The 18,668-nt window shown below is 43.9% G+C and overlaps 1 protein-coding gene across 2 annotated transcripts in view; it reads right to left on the bottom strand.

Moving 5' to 3' along the window:
* Positions 1-18,668, bottom strand: part of LOC122811120 (golgin subfamily B member 1-like) — a 2,318,314-nt gene that overhangs the window by 879,404 nt on the left and 1,420,242 nt on the right. The window lies entirely within an intron of this gene.

Below are 18,668 nucleotides of genomic sequence, written 5' to 3'. Positions count from 1 at the left end.
GCTGGCAAGGGAGTATTTTGCATCCTGGAAATTCCCTCGTTTCTGTAACAGTTTCTTCCTTTTGTTGTACAGTATGTTTATGGCAGGGGGCCACCACACTGGCTTCCTTTTCTTGGTGGGGAGCATCTTGGTTCTATACTGGATGGCACGATTCATGCACGAGTGGATGCGCTCTTACAGTCCCTTCATGTAGGATTCAGCAGTTCTCCTTTCAGTTCCCGTCTGCATGGATGTCATGACGTTAGTCATGTCTGACATGTGTAGCATGACATTTGTTTTGCAGATGTGCGTTACGGAGGTTTCCTTACTGGGGTGTGTGGGAGGGATGTGGATGTTAAGGGTGATTAGCTTATGGGCAGACCTCACCGATGGAATAACCATAGGTGTGGAGCATTGATTTCCCATGTTGGTAATGACCAGGTCTAGGACATTTGAGCCCCTGGTGGGACTATGGGTCACTTGATCCAGGGCACTGGGAATTATGACTTCCAACAACCATTGGGCACATGTTGGTACGCAAGCAGTTTTCCCAGTTAATGGCTGGGTAGTCTAAGTCACCCAGTACTAGGGTGTTTGGTTGTATCATAATATTTCTCTGTATGTTTCGGAAGGTGTAGTGGGAATCTTGGGGCATGGTGGGGGATCTGTAGCAAACTATACAATCTGGATTGCAGTCTTACCTATTGTTAGTTGCACCGGGGGTATTTCAGATGCATTCTGTTGGGCAAATAGCCTGGTGGTGTGAATATCCTTGGTGAATATGGACATACCTCCACCTTTAGTGGTTTGGACCTGGTTTGGTGGCCGACAGAGGTGTGGTGAGAGTTGTACCTGGTACTGCAGGGGTGATCTCTGGAGCCTTGGATCAGGTCTTTGTTGCTGCACAGATATTGATGTATCATTTTTAGGAGTGCCTAGTGACTGTGAATGGCCACAAAAACAGTGATCCCTACACACTCACACAACCACACACACACAAAGGTCTACAGTTGCAATGTCTGGGAATAGAACTCCTACCTAACTAGTACATCACACTACAGCATTACGCAGTTAGAGCTCAGGCCACAGAGCTTATAGGGCTACTCCACCCCCAAAGGTGTACTTCAAGGTGAATGACATCAGCAGGCTTGCCTAAGTAGGGCAGTGGAAATTGTTCCGAGTGTGAATGGCCTCAAAAGAATTTATCCCTGCACACACACACACACAAACACACACACACAGAGTTGTCATGTCTGGGATTAGAACTCCTACCTAACTAGTACATCACACTATAGCATTATGCATTTATAGCACGCGCCACGAAGCTTACAGGGCTACTCCTTCCCCAAAGGTGCATTTCAAGGTGAATGACATCAGCAGGCTTGCCAAAGTAAGGAACTGGATATTGTAGTGAGTGTGAATGGCCTTAAAAGCATTGATCCCCACACACACACACACACACACACACACACACACACACACACACACACACACACACACACACACATACACACACACACACACAAGCACACAGTTGCCATGTCTGGGATTACAACTCTTACCTAATTAGTTTATCACACTACATCATTACACAGTTATAGCATGTGCCACGGACCTTACAGGGCTACGCCTTCACCAAAGGTGTACTTCAAGGTGAAGACATCAGCAGGCTTGCCATAGTAGGGCAATGGGGAGTGCAGTGTGTGTGCATGGGCCATAACTCATTCATGTGGAGGCAGACGCACAACACTCAGGCACACACAGGTTTATATTTCACGGGTATGTGTATACAACTGCTAGATGAATACTGATTTGCACAGTTATATTACACAGTTATCACAAGCACCACAGACACTACAGTGCTGAGGGATACCAGAGGCAAATGTCTCCAGTGATTTATTTTGCACATCATGTGGTTTTAGCCAATTGGATGTGTGCTGGGTGGGACAGGCCTCATGATGGGAGGCTCTTTGTCACTGTCTGTCACTCTCTTCCACACATCTATGTATGGGTAATTTTGGCCTATTATAGTGTGTTGTCCTTGGATATATGTGTGTGTATTCCTATCCAATGTGTGTGCAAGGCATGACTGGTATGCAAATGAGGAGTGTGTACACAAACATCTGTGACTGTCGGATATGTAAAGTTCACTGTTGTTGCCAGACATGGCCTTCATTTCTGCAAGTGTGGGACCATGCCCAGTATGACCTTTCAGTATTTTGTTGTCAGACATGGGCTTCGTTTCTCTAAGTGTGGGAGCATGCCCAGTTGACTTTCTGTACTGAATGTGTGAATCCATTCCAGGTAGGTTGTACTCCACACTGCAAGCTTTTGTGTTCTACACCTACAGATACCAACCTGTTTCTGTGGGATATCTGTAGATCGGTTGACAATATGGGGTCAAAATGGGCAAAGGATAGTGGGTTACTGTAGGTAATTGTGTCTGTGCTGCTTCTGCTACATGGTCTTGGTGTTAGCAGAGATATTCAGACATATGTACCATTTTACACTGTGATGTTTTATGTCATCAACTACTGTCAGATATACACATTTGCTTGCAGTAACTTCCTGGGGAACACAGGGTGAATGCAGCTGTGTCCAGTATTGTGGTCTGCAGCCTACATATTCTTGCACAATCATGCCATTCTGGAGGGGAAGCTGCAGACACTTGCTAATGGGTCTGTGTAAATGGTTCAGCACCTTGGTACAGTTGTGGCTAAGGATCTCATGCTTGTACATCCATCAATGTGACAGTATGGCCATATCCTGCTGTGGCCATACCTCACAGCTGTACAGATTCACACAGGATACCCAGAGGTTATATTTCTGGACATAACCCCCTCACATTGTGGTTTATGAGCAGGTTTGTAGCCACCAATTTCTGTGTTTGCAGGCAGGGATAGTATGTGCACATGGCTGAGTTTCAGACTTCACACACTCCATGCTGTCCATGCTCCTACCCCCCCCTCTATTATTCTATCCTCTCCCAAGCATTATACAAATATTAATTTGTATTCATTTGTTGAATAAATCTACATTGTTTGCATCTTATGAGGATTGCCTGGTGCCTATTTATATGAGACTGTATTTTTTAATCAGTGAAGTGAAAACTGCCTATTCTGTGCTTTGGCTCAGCCTGGTGAAGTGTATACTGCTTGCTGTGCGTTTTGGTTCAGTACAGAGATTAGTCTATGAGGATACTGTTCTGTCGCCTTGTACTCCTATTTTTTTGTATTATTGTTTTCGTATTTTTATGCAGGAGTTTTCACATTTGGGTAGCGATTTTTGACTTATTATACAAACATTATCTAATAAGTTCCCTATAGTTATCACTTCATCCCAACAGTAATTTGGTGTTGGTCCACAGTTCATGCAGTAGGACATAGTGAACATGTTACTGGGATTTGTCAACATGGCCTTGCATTTGGGTTCTGTGGACTGTGTTATGCTGTTATTTTGGAGTCCATGGCATAACATACAATGGCAGTATGGGTGAGACACAGGCCTTTGGCAGAGGACTGTAGGGGATTTGGTAGTGATGCAGGCCAGCTGTAGAAGGCCATTGGACTGTAACTCCTACAGTCCCAGACTGCAAGACACTATATTCCCCTGGGGTGACAGGGTAGGTGTGCAAGGTGTTAATGCTAATACTTTCTGTCATTATTAATCCAGTGATGTGGATGCTGGCAGGGTGCTGCTTGCAGCTAGGGACACACCTGCATGGGAGATATCTTCTGCATGCTGCATTCTGTGGCTATTGCCATACAGAGGTGGGGCATCATATTGTACTCATTCCCAACAGCAGGGATAAGACCTGTGAGATACCTGTGGGTAATGGTGGGGTGAGCTGGGTGCATGTGTGCTATGGACACTACTCGCATCTGACTTAGATATACATGGGGCATTCCACTTATGCTAGCGTGTGCAGGGACATCAGCAGTTTCTCAATACTTCATACCTGTAACCTTTGTGGTCTGCCAGTGTTTGGCCAGACGTCATTGGTATTCCTTACTAAAAACCAACTAATGTGCTGCTAACCTCCATGTACAATTCCAAAGGTGTGTCCATTTGACAGTAACATATTATACACTGTCTGTCTGGGGTACTTCCACCTGTGCACTGTTTGTATATCTGGGCCCACATTCATGCAATGTCCATCTTTCAAATGGTGACAGATATTACATCCAAACATTTACTATGGCTTACTGCTGGAATGTACTTTGCTGGGATGCATTGCGTTTGGCACTGCAGTTGTGAGAACTTGGCCCTATCATCGGTAGTACTGGCCAATGGCCACCAGGACAACCCTCACCATGCCTACATGCTGACCACTCTCATACAATATACAACACACACCAACCTAACACACAGCCCTGCATATTGTACACATGCTACAATCTATCCTGCTCCTTTGGTAAGCTCAGGTAACCTGTGCTCCACTGCTGTTATACCTACACATACATCTATTTAAATTTATTGGCCATTCTACTGTATTCCATAGTACCAGAATACAAAAGTGACCACTCCCTTTAGGTCTATCTTGTTGTTTTAAAACTAGTGACTCTCCACTAAAACTTAACTTTTTAGACAGGCAAAACCTAAGTTACCTACTTTCACATCCAACTTATCTAGTGCACACTGCAATATTTAGGATAAACCATTTTTTTCATCTTACCTTTAAGCATCCCTGTGACTAGCACTTGCTCTAATACCTGCTGGAAAGCACTAGGAAGCCTTAAAATGATACAAGCACTCAACTCTCCTTGTTAATAAGATATTAATTGTAGGCACTAAACAACCTATAAATACAAAGTAACTTGCTAAAGCAGGGGAAAACAGCGCCTGTACTTTACAAAAAAAACACCAAACCAGACATGTCCAAGGGTCAGCTTCTGGTGATTTCTCCTGTCCACCTGGTGAATCTGGGCACAATGGGGCAATGCAGCAACTGCCTCATGTATACAGACAACCCTCTCCTCCTACCACCCAACACTTCAACCTGTGAGAGATGCACTTGCATAGCCAAACTGGAAGCAAAGCTCTCTCCACCCAAGATTGTGCTACACAGTCAACAGGAGAAGGTTAACACCCGCACTACACCTCAAGCAACACATGGACCTTCTAAACCCACACCACCAACACCCACACATAGCAACATTAAATCCACATATGCGGAGGCCCTTAACTGTAACCTGTCCAAGCAACAAGGACCTCCGAAGCTGAAACGCAAACACCAATCACAACAGAAGTGTCACATAGCTCACAACACCAGTGTGCCACCCAGCAACAGCCCCTAAGGCAAGACAATGTACCTAACACTTGAGTCATAGCTGACTCTACAGTCAGGCACACTGATGTCCCACTCACCAGGCTGAACAAGGAGAAAATTACAGTCAGCTGCCTGTCAGGTGCCAGGATCCGCCACATAACACATGCACTCAAGTCACTCCACAACAAGTACAAATATGACTCTGTCATTGTCCATGTTGGGGTGAATGACTTGAGATGTACCTACCTGGACTACATGAAAAGAGGCATGGAAGAGCTCTCAGATCATGTGCCCCAGGCAGGTATGACCCTAGCCCTGAGTAGCATCCTGCCTTCACCCAGAATACCACAATATAAGGACAAAATGACTGACTTCAACAACTGGCTAAGCTTCTGGTGTCATTCAAAGGGGATCCGGTATCTGTCTGCCTGGGGTGACATGATCGACAGACCACGATGCTTTGCCAGAGATGGTCTCATCTGTCACCCCTGGGATTCGGGTTACTGGCTAAGGCTCTTATCACCCCTATAGTGCCTTTTTAAGGACAAAACCACCACCGTAACAGGTACAAGCATGCAAATTCTGAAGGTAATGCTACTCAATGCCAGAAGTCTAAACCTCAAAATGTACTCTCTCGAGGCACTCCTAAAAATGGAGAACATCAACATCTGTGCAGTAATTGAGACCTGGTTTAAGGCTTCAGAGAGTACGCCTGCAATACCAGGCTACAACTCTTACCACACTTTTCAGCCACCAAACCAGGACCGAAACACTAAAGGTGGAGGAGTGTCCATATTCACCAAGGAAATTCACACCACCAGGGTAGTTGCCAAACACAATGTGTCTGAAATTCTCCAGGTGCAACTAACATTAGGTAAGATGGCAATCCAAATTGTATCTTGCTACAGATCCCCCACCATGCCCCAAGATTCTCACTACACCTTTCTAAACATACTGGAAAATATTAAGATACAACCAAAGACCCTAATACTGGGCGATTTCAACTACCCTGCCATTAACTGGGAAAACTACTCATGTACCAACACCTTTGCCCAACGGTTCTTGGAATTCATAATTTCCAATGCCCTGGATCAACTAATCCATAGTCCAAACAGGGGCTCCAATACCCTAGACCTGGTCATTACCAACATGGGAAATCAATGCTTCACACCTATGGTCACCCCCTCATTGGTCAGATCTGATTATAAGCTAATGACCCTTAACATCCACATCCCACCCCCACCCCCCAGTAAGGAAACCTCCACAAAAAAACATTTCCAAAGCCAACTTCATGCTACTCAAGTCAGAAGTGACAAACGTCATGGACACCTATGCAGATGGGAACTGAAAGTTTGACTGCTGAATCCTACACTAAAGCACAGTACGAGCATATCCACTCATGCATGAATCGTGCCATCCCAAATAGTACCAAGACGCTCTCCTCCAAAAAAAGGAAGCCAATCTGGTGGTCCCCTGCCATAAACAAACTTTACAACAAAAGGAAGAAACTGTTGCAGAAAAGAGGAAAATCCCAGGATGCAAAAATCTCCCTTACTAGCTCACTAAGAAGCTGAGATCCCTCATAAAAACCTCCAAAGCTAGTTACAAAAATAAAATTGCCAAAGATTCCAAAGACAACCACAAGACATTCTATAACTATGTCAAGAATCTAAATGACAATGCTCAGATCTGCTCTGAGCTACAATAGAATGGCATTAAATATACTGATCCCAAGGATATTGCCAATATCCTGGCAGATCAATTCAGTGCCAACATCACCCCCTAAATGGCCCATCTCAATACCAGAAGACTGCCACACAGGTAAAAAAACGTACTCTCCAGTGCTAAGAATATAGCATCCATGGGACCAGATGACATCCCGGGCTGTGTACTACATGAAGTACACAATGAACTGGCACCTCACCTAAGTGTCATGTTTAATCATACCCTCACCTCAGGCTTTGTGCCCACTGAGTGGCGCACAGCTACAGTTATCCCAATCCACAAGGGGGGATCCACCTTGGATCCCAGGAACTACCGCCCCATCAGTCTGTCAGCCTGATCTGCAAGGGCATGGAACGTATTATCATGAAACTTATAAACAAAGACATTGGCAACCTTCAAACATTGGACCTCACCCAGTTTGGGTTCGTGAAGGGCCGATCTTATCTCCTGAACCTGATAGACTTCTTCGAATCAGTCTCCAGAGCCGTGGACGAGGGTAAGGTGGTCAGCACAGCCTATCTGGACCTTGCCAAGGCCTTTGACACTATCCCCCATTCTGGAATCATAGACAGACTTACTAAGCTGGGCATTAATCCCTATGTGACTCGATGGGTTGCCAACTGGCTTACTGACAGAACCCACACTATAAAAGTAGCCGACTCCAAATCCAGCTCCAGAGAAGTGGAGTACCTCAGGGTTCAGTCCTGGGACCTCTCTTATTTGGTATTTACTTCTCTGAAGTACAGGCCAACACTAAGGGACTCTGGCTAACAAAGTTCTCAGATGACTGCAAACTGGGAGCCATTACTGAATCCCCAAATCATGTGGATACTCTACAAAAGGGCCTTACAGAAACAGATGCTTGGTTCCAGAGCCATGGGCTTAAGCTCAATGCCAAGAAATGTATAGTTATCCCCTTTGGGAAAAAAAAATGTACCCATGAATTTCCACATAGGTGTCAGTACGCTAAACAAGGAAAGTGTGATGAGAGACTTAGGGACACAGGTCTCACCTTTGATAACCACATTGCCACAACAATCAAGAAATCCTTCTATGTGCCATACCTCATCACTAAGGGCTTTTCATCCAGAAAAAATTGTCCCACTGTACTCATCCCTCATTAGACCCATTATAGAATACAATGCCCTGTTTGGTATGTACCTCTCAAGACATCTGCAACAACTGCAAAGGCCGCAGAAATAGCTCACTAAAAGAATCACAGGCCTAAAGCAGATGCCCTATGCTGACTGCATTAAAAAACTCCAGCTATACTCTGTCGCATATCGTCTACTCAGAGGCAATCTCTGCTTAACATACAAGGCCATGTCAAACCCAGAGCTGTTGGACATGCTACACTTAAAGAAATCCCAATCCCTCAGAGCCACATGCTCCAGGGATCTAAACCTTGTCATCACAATAAACAAAACATGCTGGAGGGAGAGGTTCCTAACCCAGAGACTCCCCAGACTCTGGAATAGACTGCCAATACAAGTCAATCAGAGCGCCTCTTTGGCCCTCTTCAAAAGGAACCTTGATGATTGGATGGGAGAAAGGAAATTCTCCCCGGGGATCACGTCAGTCGCCCTGCTAGACAGGGGTCCAGAGAAGTAAATAGTGTGGGAAGAAATAGCCAGGGAATTGTTATGGCTAGCCCTGTATAGGCCCTAGGGCTGATAGCCTAGTACCAACCTATGAACCTGTTACTACAGTTCTATACAGGATTGTGGGGGGAGGGGCACACCTGACAACTGTACACATTTGCTATGACTGCACTGGTATTTCAGGTACTCCACTTCATTCTGTATTCTGACCTATCATGCAGACTGCAGACATATCAGTGTACTACAGTTCTTGGGTTTGATTGACCTACATTTTGGTTTCAGACTTCTTACCCTTCAGAACCAACATCCCACTGCCTGACCTGTTGTAGTCTGTCTGTGTAGATCTAGAGGGGGGCTGTTATCCATAGTCATCAAGCAGAGGCCTTAGCACAGCCTTTGTTTGCATTTGTCTACTCCTGTCCTGCTGGCTGAGACTTTTGGCCATGTGAGCCTCCCTAACTGGCATGTGCGTGTCCTATGGACACATATTTGGCCCACCACATTTCCCACAGTGAGTTTTGTCACCTTGTCTAGTACTGGCTACTATAGTGACACCAGTATTTGTTACAGATTTCATGCTGCCACTATAGGTGTCTACTATCTGCTGGCATCCCATTCAGCCACCCGATTCCCTTGCATGCTCACATCCATACCATAGCTACAAGTAACAAAACATACTACTTCATTCAGCAATTGATATGGAAAGTGACTTACCTTGTGGCTGTGCGAGTACTGAGGATGGTGCTGGAGGGCTGACTATGTCAGACGCACATAGTACACTCCCTATACATGGTTAAGCATAGGTAGTGTCAAGTTTGGCATCCCTTTTACTGTATGTGCAAGTCAGAGAGAAATGCCATTCCCTGGGTTCCTACTGTGTCAGTGTATGTGCTATGCGTTGCCTCATTGCCAAGGCCTGGCCATGCCTCCTTCTGCCTACTGGGGCAGGCTCAGGTTGTTCCTCCTCCGAGTAACTCTGTGCCTGTGCAGGGCTTGGCAATGGAGGGGGGCTGTGTGGCCCTGCCCTGTGCTGTTCCTGCTGCAGCTGTTTCCGCAGGATCATATTGGGTAGCATGGCACAAACGACAATTTGGGCACATGTAGCTGGTGAGTACCGCAAGGCTCCACCGGATATGTCCAGGCACTGGAACCGTGACTTGAGCATCCCAAACACACACACTATTATGATTCTGATCTGTGCGTGTGACTCATTATGGAGTTCTTGTTTGGGTGTGTGTGCAATTCTGATGGGTGTCATCAGCCACAGCTCCAGTGCATAACCAGCATCCCCCACTGGGTGGCCATAAGGGATGTCTCTATTGGCAAATCTCTGGTATGCATATTACTGGTCAACGCCTCACGGCTGTTGTGGAAAAGTACAGTTGTGTACATTTACCATAAATGTAGATGTTCAAGTGTATTCACTGTTACAGTCATTACATTTGGGTTATCTGCTTGCAGGTAGCCCCTCAGTCGGCCTGATTATCAGTCTTGGGTCCTGCGTTGGTTGCTATCTCATCTTCCATGACGTCAGATAGTCAGAGGTATAAAGGATGCAGCTGACACCATTACATCATTTTTTCTTGCCCCAGATGTCAGGTGCCCCCATAATGGGAAGCAATTATATACAAGGTTACACCTCCAACAAAAAGCAAATACACCACAAAGCTTTAAGTATAGTAAACAAAAGGAGAGGTATACACAATAGCAGTCAGGGGGCTGGAGGAAGGGTAACCAGGACTGCAACACTGAATACAGTCGAACATCTACATTTAAGGTAAGTGTACACAATTGTATTATGCTCTTCATGTTTCACTTTTGCAGTCATTACATTTGGGTAGATTCCCAAAGCTAAGAAAGGGAGGAGGCAGTTAGAGAACATTAGGACCAGCTATTAGCCCCTGCAGGACTGCAGTGGCAAAACCAGCTCTGGATTTAGAAAAAATTGGCAAGTGGTGATGTTTGGTGAAGGTATGTACAGAACTCCAAGTAGCAGCTTCTAGGATGTCCCTGGTAGGGACACCTCTGAGAAAGGCTGTAGAGGTAGATGCAGCCCTAGTGGAATGTGGTCTTATCCCCTGTGGGGTAGGTTTTCTATGGTGCTTATAGCAGAAAAAAATACAATGGCCTATCCACTTAGAAATGGTTTGCTTTGAAATGGCCTTACCCTCTGCCCCTGCAGCAAATGCAACCAATAGTTGTTCAGATTTCCTAAGAGGCTTAGCCCTGTCCAAGTAAAATCTAAGTTGTCTATGCATGTCCAAGTAGTGCATTATTCATTCCCCTTTGTTCAGTGGATTAGAAAAGAAAGTTGGCAAATAAAAGGACTGATTAAGGGCCACAATGGATACCACCTTGGACATAAAGGAAGGATTGGTCCTGAGTGACACCCTGTCCGCATTAAAGATGATGAAAGGCTTCATTGCCATGAGGGCCTGTAATTCAGACACCATTTTTTGCTGAAGTGATGGCTAGAAGGAAGGCTGTTTTCCAAGAAAGGAATTTCAACTCTGCATTTGCAGCTGCTAAAAGGGAGGTAGAGTGAGCTTTTCCAATACAAAGTTAAGGTCCCAGGCTGGAGTAGGGGCTCTCCTGGGTGGTCTTAAGTTTTTGGCCCCTCTGAGGAATTGTTTCAGCATTGGATGAGAGAAGAGGGGTGGCTCTGTATTATAATGTGCTGAAATGGCCGAGGCATGAATTTTAATGGAAGAAAAGTAAAAACTCTTGTGAAGCATCTCAGTTAAGTATTGAAGAATGTGCAGCAAGTTGGGGAGTGTTGTGCCCATCCCCTGAGTTTGACACCAGGAACAGAATCTTTTCCATTTTTCAGCACAGGATTTTCTAGTTACTAGGCCTCCTTGCCTCCAGAATGACATCCATCACTAGCTTACTGAGGGATAGTAACGGATAGCTCACGTAATTAGCCAGGCTGCAAGGTTGAGGGTTTGATGCTGGGGGTATAGAATCTGGCCCTCCTGCTGGGACAGCAGGTACGAGGTCTGAGGCAGGTGCCATGGTTTCAGCAGTGACACACTGCACAAGAGGGGGGTACCAGTGTTGGCATGGCCAGTCTGTTGCAATGAGTATTGTCCTTGGTTTGTCCTGTTTGATCTTTAGTAGAACTTTGGAGAGAAGAGGCAGAGGGGGAAAGGCATAAATTGATAGGTTTTTCCAGGTGAAGGACAGGGCATACACTTTCCAAGCTTATCTGTGGGGAGTCCTTGTGCAGAATTTGTCCAATTGGTAGTTCTGAGGAGATGTCTGTCTGCCAGTGTATTTAGCTTGCCTGGCCCTGGTAGCTCAAGGCTGTGTTCGTCTGCATAGAGTGCTTGTTTATGTACCACATATAACAGTGGTGTTGTCAGTCTTTACCAACAACTGCCCTGGAAGAATGTGGTCCTTGAATGATATGCAGGTGCATTTGTCCTGAGAATATTGACACCATAGGCTTTTGCAGATAGCTGTGTCTTTGTGGCCAGTAGTTGGAAGTAGGCTGTCAAATAAACTGCAGAGTGGTCCTAGCTACAGAGATAGGCTATCACAAATGCCAGATGATTTAATAGTATGTCCTGACTTTCTGCCTGAATTAGACAATCATCCAGGTATGGGTATATTGATAGTGCATGTAGCCTGCTCATATGTATTTTCTGCAAGATTTCTGTGCAGGTAGGCTTCCTTTAAATCAGTGTTGCCAACCAGGCATTTTTAAGCAGCTGTTGCAGAGTTAGCATTTTGAATTTTGGGATTAGGTAAAAGGTGTTTAGGGTAGAGAGGTGCAGGATGGGATGGCTAGGAATTGTCTTTGTCTTGAGTAAACTCTGACCACTGATTTGGGGTAGGTCTGGCCAACCATTTGGGGTTGTGGAAGTGGAATCTGCATCCTTGGGAAACTATGTTTAAAACCCATTTGTCTTGCAGAGCAATCTTTCCCCCTAAATGAACAGTCAGCTGAGCAGGGCTTGGAAGGTTTAAAGTTAAGTCATTGTGAGAGTTTACCATAGGGGGTGTCTGACCCATGAGTACATTGAGACTGTAGCCTGGCTGGTCTGCTGGTCCTGGGATTGGACTCAGAAGGCCTGGAAGAGGCAGGAAAGGACCAATTCTTATGCCTACTAAATCTGGGAGGCTGTACTTGCAGGAAATCTTTAACAGTTTGCTACTTCTTCTGAGCATCCAGTAATTTAGCTTTAACATGACTTGGCAAAGTTTGCTCCTTAAGCCATGGCCTTCTAAGTACAGATCCAGTACAAACAGTGGCAAGATGCCTCTAAATGAATCAAAACCCATTGCAAAAGTATGTTTTTTCATTTTTTTCAGCATGCATTAAATCCTGTGTAATTCTTTTTTTTCAGCACATCAGGAATCAACATCATTTTCTGTTTAAGCTAATTTAACATATGAAACTGTTTAAGGCCCTAATGGCCAAAGTAGCAGAAGTGTATACCTTCTTACGTCTTTGGGGATCCTAATAGCTGTCAGGTTTCAGGTTAAGTGTCAGGGGACAGGCTAGATTCCAAGAAGGCTATCTGAACAGACAGGAGATATAAAGGCCTGTGTTGAGGTAGTTTCACCAAAAAGAAAAGGAATGGAGTCCTCTGCATGAGAATCCGCAAACAGAAATTTCAGAATCCTGATCAGAAGAATCAGAAGGAAAATTAATAAGGTCTTCAGCCATTCTTATAATTTGTTTTAGACATCAAAGAAGCATCATGAATCTCAGTAGAGAAAAGCCTCACTGAGGAGTGGCTTACTGAAGCCATATCTGGAGTAGTTTGTGGTTTGAATAAGGCACAAAACTGACAGCGAGGGACGTCATGGTCTGGGCCTAAGCAAGGAATGAATGCAGAATGAATGATTTATGAGGTATATGCTTTTCCACAAGAAAACAAATAACTTTTTTACTGACATCAGTTTAGAGCAAGAAAAAGGTTCCAGCTTTGTTGAAGACTCGGAGGGCAGAAGACTTTGATAATTAGGCCGACTGAGGGTTACCTGCAAGCAGATAACCTAAATATAATGACTGCAACAGTGAAACATGAAGAACATCATACGTGCACATCGGCATGTGCTGACATAGTATCCATGAACTGGCGGAGTACCCTGGATGCTAATGCCTGTGAGATCCCCATGATATCCCCAGTTGGTCTTTGGAAGGTACCTGTGGCTAGTATTCTTAGGCCTACCCATACCTTGGTATCCCCTGGGATGGGTTCCCATCTGTTGGTTCTGTGTGTGAGGCGTGGCTGGCACAGCTCAGCAATTTGCTGTAGGAGGTCCCTGTCCACTCTATAGCGCTCCACTATCTCCAGCTCAAGTAGCCCCTGGTAGGTTACCCTGGGTCTGTACACTCTTCGCCTTCTCCTCACTGTGGGTTGGTCATCAGCATTCTCATCCTCAGCCTCTTCCACATGTTGATTTATGAGAACTGCTGCAGCCCCTATCATTTGCTTTTGTTTGGTACAATTTCCCCACTTGTGTACACCGGTGGTGTAGAGTTTGTGGGGGAAAAAACAGAGGGAAAGGTGTTTGCATAGTTTATAGTAGTGTACTGGGCTGGACTGGGCTGCTGCCTGTGCAATTGGCTGATTCTGATACATTTCACCTGCCAGCTATGCTAGTTCTCCTTGATTACTCCCTGCAGAGTACTTACAAATAGCTTCAGAAGCCATTGCATACCCTATAACTATACTAATAAATACAACCTTGTCCGAAGGTACTATCCCCTCTCTATGGAAGATATCCCACTTCATAAAGGTGGAAATTCCACAGAATTATTCAACTATAGGCCAATTGCCATTCTTTCCCCATCAGCCAAAATAATGGAAAATGTGTTCATAAGCAACTAATGCAATACCTAATACAAAACAACTTACTATCTAACTCCCAACATGGTTTCAGGCCACATCACAGTACCACAACTGCCCTCCTTTCCTTTACAAATGCCATAAACCAAAATAAGAATGATAACAAGATATCCTCTGCCCTCTTTCTTGACCTATCAAAAGCCTTTGACATGGTCAACCATGAACTCCTCATTCTCTCACTGAAGTCTATGTCCCTAAACAGGCACACAATCCAATGGTTCCAATCATACCTAACTGGCAGATGACAGGCAGTAGCATGGCAGAACAAATTATCCAACCAACTAGCACTCACTTCTGGTGTCCCTCAAGGCTCTATACTAGGACCACTACTCTTTTCTATATTCATCGATAACCTCCACACAGCTATTCCTACGGCTACCTGCATTCACTATGCAGATGATTCCACTCTCATCTGCTCAGCCACCTCTCCAGCCAACCTATAAATCGCAACCCAAAATACATTTAGCACTATTGAAAACTGGCTCACCAACCGTTTGCTACTGAACCCCAACAAAACCAAACTTCTGCTCTTCACTCCCACTAATAGAGCCACCCCTTTCTCATTCACTATTACTTCCAACAATGGTACCACCATCTCCCCAGATACCCATACTAAACTTCTAGGAGTCATTATAGATAATAAGCTCAAATTTGACCTACAGGTCAACAAAACCGCGCAGACCATCAATAAAAAACTCAGATCGCTGTACAGAAACAAGGCATTCTTAACCCCAAAGGCTAGAATAGCAATTGCCAGATCACAACTACTCTCTACTCTTATTTATGCTTCTCCAGTTCTCTCAAACCTAAATAAGTCAGAACTGAATAAGCTCTCCCATAGCTATAGCCATATCGTCAGATTCGCAACTAACTCCACCTACAGAACCCATCACTGCCAGAACCTGAAACAACTAGGCTGGCTTGAACTCCCCAACTTAATTAAACTAAATCAACTCTTAGTTGCCCACAAAGTTCTTAACCATCCTGGAAATACCCCCTCACTCTCTAATATAATAAAGCCATACAACAACCTGAGGTCACTAAGATCGGTCGACAAAATAATGGTCCAAACCTACACAGCTAACAATTCTGCAGGGGAATCTCTGTTTACCAACTTTGTTGGCAAGACCTGGAATTCTCTACCAAACCACATCACCCTGCAATCCTCCTTAAACTTTTCAAAAAAAGCATAATACAGCATCTTAAACTCAACTGGCTTTGTCCATGTTCCTACCCTGACTAAACAGTATCATTAATCACATTAAAACTAACCAAACTGTTTTTCTAATACATTCTGACCTTTTCTACAAGTATAATGTGCTGATCTTGTAACTGTGAGTCTCTTTGGAAACAACGCTATAACACTGTAAATAACTCTTGTATAACTTTTTCAATGTAAATAACTTGATGTGTAAATTCTTGAAGAAAATGCTGTAACCTTGTTGGAGCTTTTCTCCCCGGGCCCCCGCTGAAAATGGACATATATCCAGTCGGACTATCCCAGTAAACAAATGCAAAATAAAAATAAAAACAAAATAAATAAATTACCTTCTTACTGCTGTTTTCCTTATCCATTGCCTCCCTGTTTAAGCCCAGGGGTGCGTCGCATAAACACAGTGCTCAGATGTGCACAGAGCTGCTATTTCCTGGTTTACCCCCCCCCCCTTTAAAACATGGTGCACGGTATGCACACCAGCTTAGCAATGTAAAGAGTGCTTGGCAGCTTCAGACACAACCCCTTGCTTAGCTCTGCTAAGCTAAGGGCAAACCCGAGCCACAGGGCTCCTATACGCTTACAGTATTGCCTGACACACCCCTCTATGATGTCAGCTAGCTCTTAGGCTTGCACCATGGTCTTCCTGCACCTACACAGTTGGATGCAGGTTAGCCATGAAGAGGAATCTGGGATTCAGTATCATTTCCCTCATTTGCACAGGATTGCCTGCTAATGCCCAGTTACAAGTCTGACACTGAGCCTTCCCCCTTAGCAACCACTATTCACTGGCCATGTTGTCTTCTGCCTGTCATTGAGTATAATGGCAAAATTGTGTAAATCGAGTTTTCATTTTTTTATTTTCGGGCCGATCCCGTTTGCCCTATGCTTAAATGGCCGAAATCGGCCCCCAAAAAAAAGTTTTTCCATGCCAATGGCTATATATTTGGCCACTGGCAGGCTTTACACATTATATACACCCTTTATTTAGAGCTGTCATGGCTCCATTTTGTAGTTTGGTGAAAGGTACTCTGTTACTAACCGAGTACATTTATGCAGATTACACTAATCCTGCACGGCCAGCTGCCAGCTGCTTGGATTGCAAATTCACCTAATTTGCATGGTTTTCACCTGCAAATGGGGTAATTTGCATCCAGGAGCTGTGTCTGTGCAGGAGCGCTCGTGCATGTCCTGGGAACTTGTTCCTGGATCTCTCGGCAGCCATATTGCAGCAGCTCCTGCACTATTCCTGCACGCCGTGCAGAGCTTGCTGAAACCTGGGGATTGTTTAAATCTTTAGTTTTTATAGCATAAACATACTTCTAAATTCTTTGCTATTATTTTTTGACAGCCTTGCAAACATAAGAATATTAACCCGAGAAAACAGCTATATAGACTATACATATATATGTTGTTGTTTGTCTTTTGGCTTTTTCCCGGTAAGGGGTCGCCACAGCAGAACTCCGGTCCGCTAATGATTGGCAGTAGATTTTTACGAAATGCCAAGGTGCCAGCTCGACGCCCAACCTTCAACGAAGGCACGTCTATTTACGCACGCATGTCTTTCGAACGCTACCCAACTGTGGGGAAGACATGCAGATTCCACACAGAAGGCACTCCCAAGCCAAGCCAAGAATCGAACGGGAATACCTCTTGCTGTGAGGTAACAATGCTACCACTCCGCGGCTAGACTATACACACACACACACACACACATATATATATATATATATATATATATATATATATATATATATATATATATATATATATATACATATATATACATATATATACATATATATATATATACATACATATATACACATATATATACACACACACACACACACAGTACTCCAATCATTTATTAATTGTAAAATATTTGCTATATTTACCAAGAAAAGAAAAGGCCCTTTAATGTAATGGATGTACCTAAATGTTTCTGCACTAACACATTCCTTTTGTTTGAGAAAGGGTAAAATCATTGCCATGTTCAAAAAACTGTTTTGGAGGACTGTCTGCATGATTGGTTAGATATGTTTCATTTTGGAAAAGAGTACATTAAAAGGTAAGCCATTTTCACATACATTCTAATTCAGATGGAGTTCAGAAGTTCCAGTGTAAAGTATGGGCATATCTGGTACACAAAAATATGCACAGTTCATAGTGTACATTAATATTAAAATCTACTGTCAAATGTAATGTGACCATCTGGCATTCCCTTTAAGAAGCTCAATGAAAATGTGTCACAGCAAACGTTCCATTGCAAAAATGCTTTAAAGGAATTCAGTTTAACTTCTGAAGCCGTCACATTCCCAGCATAAGATCTCATTTCTGACTGGCTGCTCTTCTTACATCTTTTCTGTCCACAACCCATAATACTAATACAAGTGACATGTTTATGGCTAATTCAACATGGTGAAAAAAAGTTTTTGAGAACTGTAAAGAAACCACAATCATGCACCTCAACTGCCAAGATTTTCACAGAATGTCCATATTTTTGCCTCATATTTTTGGTCTGTTTCTCATGAAATTGTGGTTTTACAGTAAATCATGGAGGGCTGAAGTCAGAAAATAATGGCAGACATTTGCGTATCAGACTTCATATCTTTCATAAAAATTCATGCTAATGTAAAACCTGTTAATCTATGAACTTTCTAAGTTTGTAAGAGGAATATTTAAAAAGTGTCCATATATTTGGGTCTTTATACCCCCAGTATTTGTGGCTTTATTCAGATTTCTTGCTCTAAGAGGTTGGGAGGTATGACCAAAACTCCTGCAGAAAATCATGGATGTGCAAATTCCACACATACAGGGACCGGAAGTCAAGAATGAACCCCAAAGACTGGAGAGAAGGAATGAAACCCAGGCACTTAAAGCTGTGAGGCAGAGATCTTACAAATAAGCTACTGTTTTCCACTGCCTCTTTCCTAGGTAACTGTCACCATGTTCACCTTATTTTTAATAATGATAATGATAAAACATGTATGATCTATCTTTAACTAAACCCCTGT

Source organism: Protopterus annectens, chromosome 9.part0 (genome assembly GCF_019279795.1).
Source record: "Protopterus annectens isolate FY-2018-M chromosome 9.part0, PAN1.0, whole genome shotgun sequence".
NCBI classification, from domain to species: Eukaryota; Metazoa; Chordata; order Ceratodontiformes; family Protopteridae; genus Protopterus; species Protopterus annectens.
Note: the sequence above shows the minus strand (reverse complement) of the source record. Positions and strands in the feature narration are given on the sequence as shown.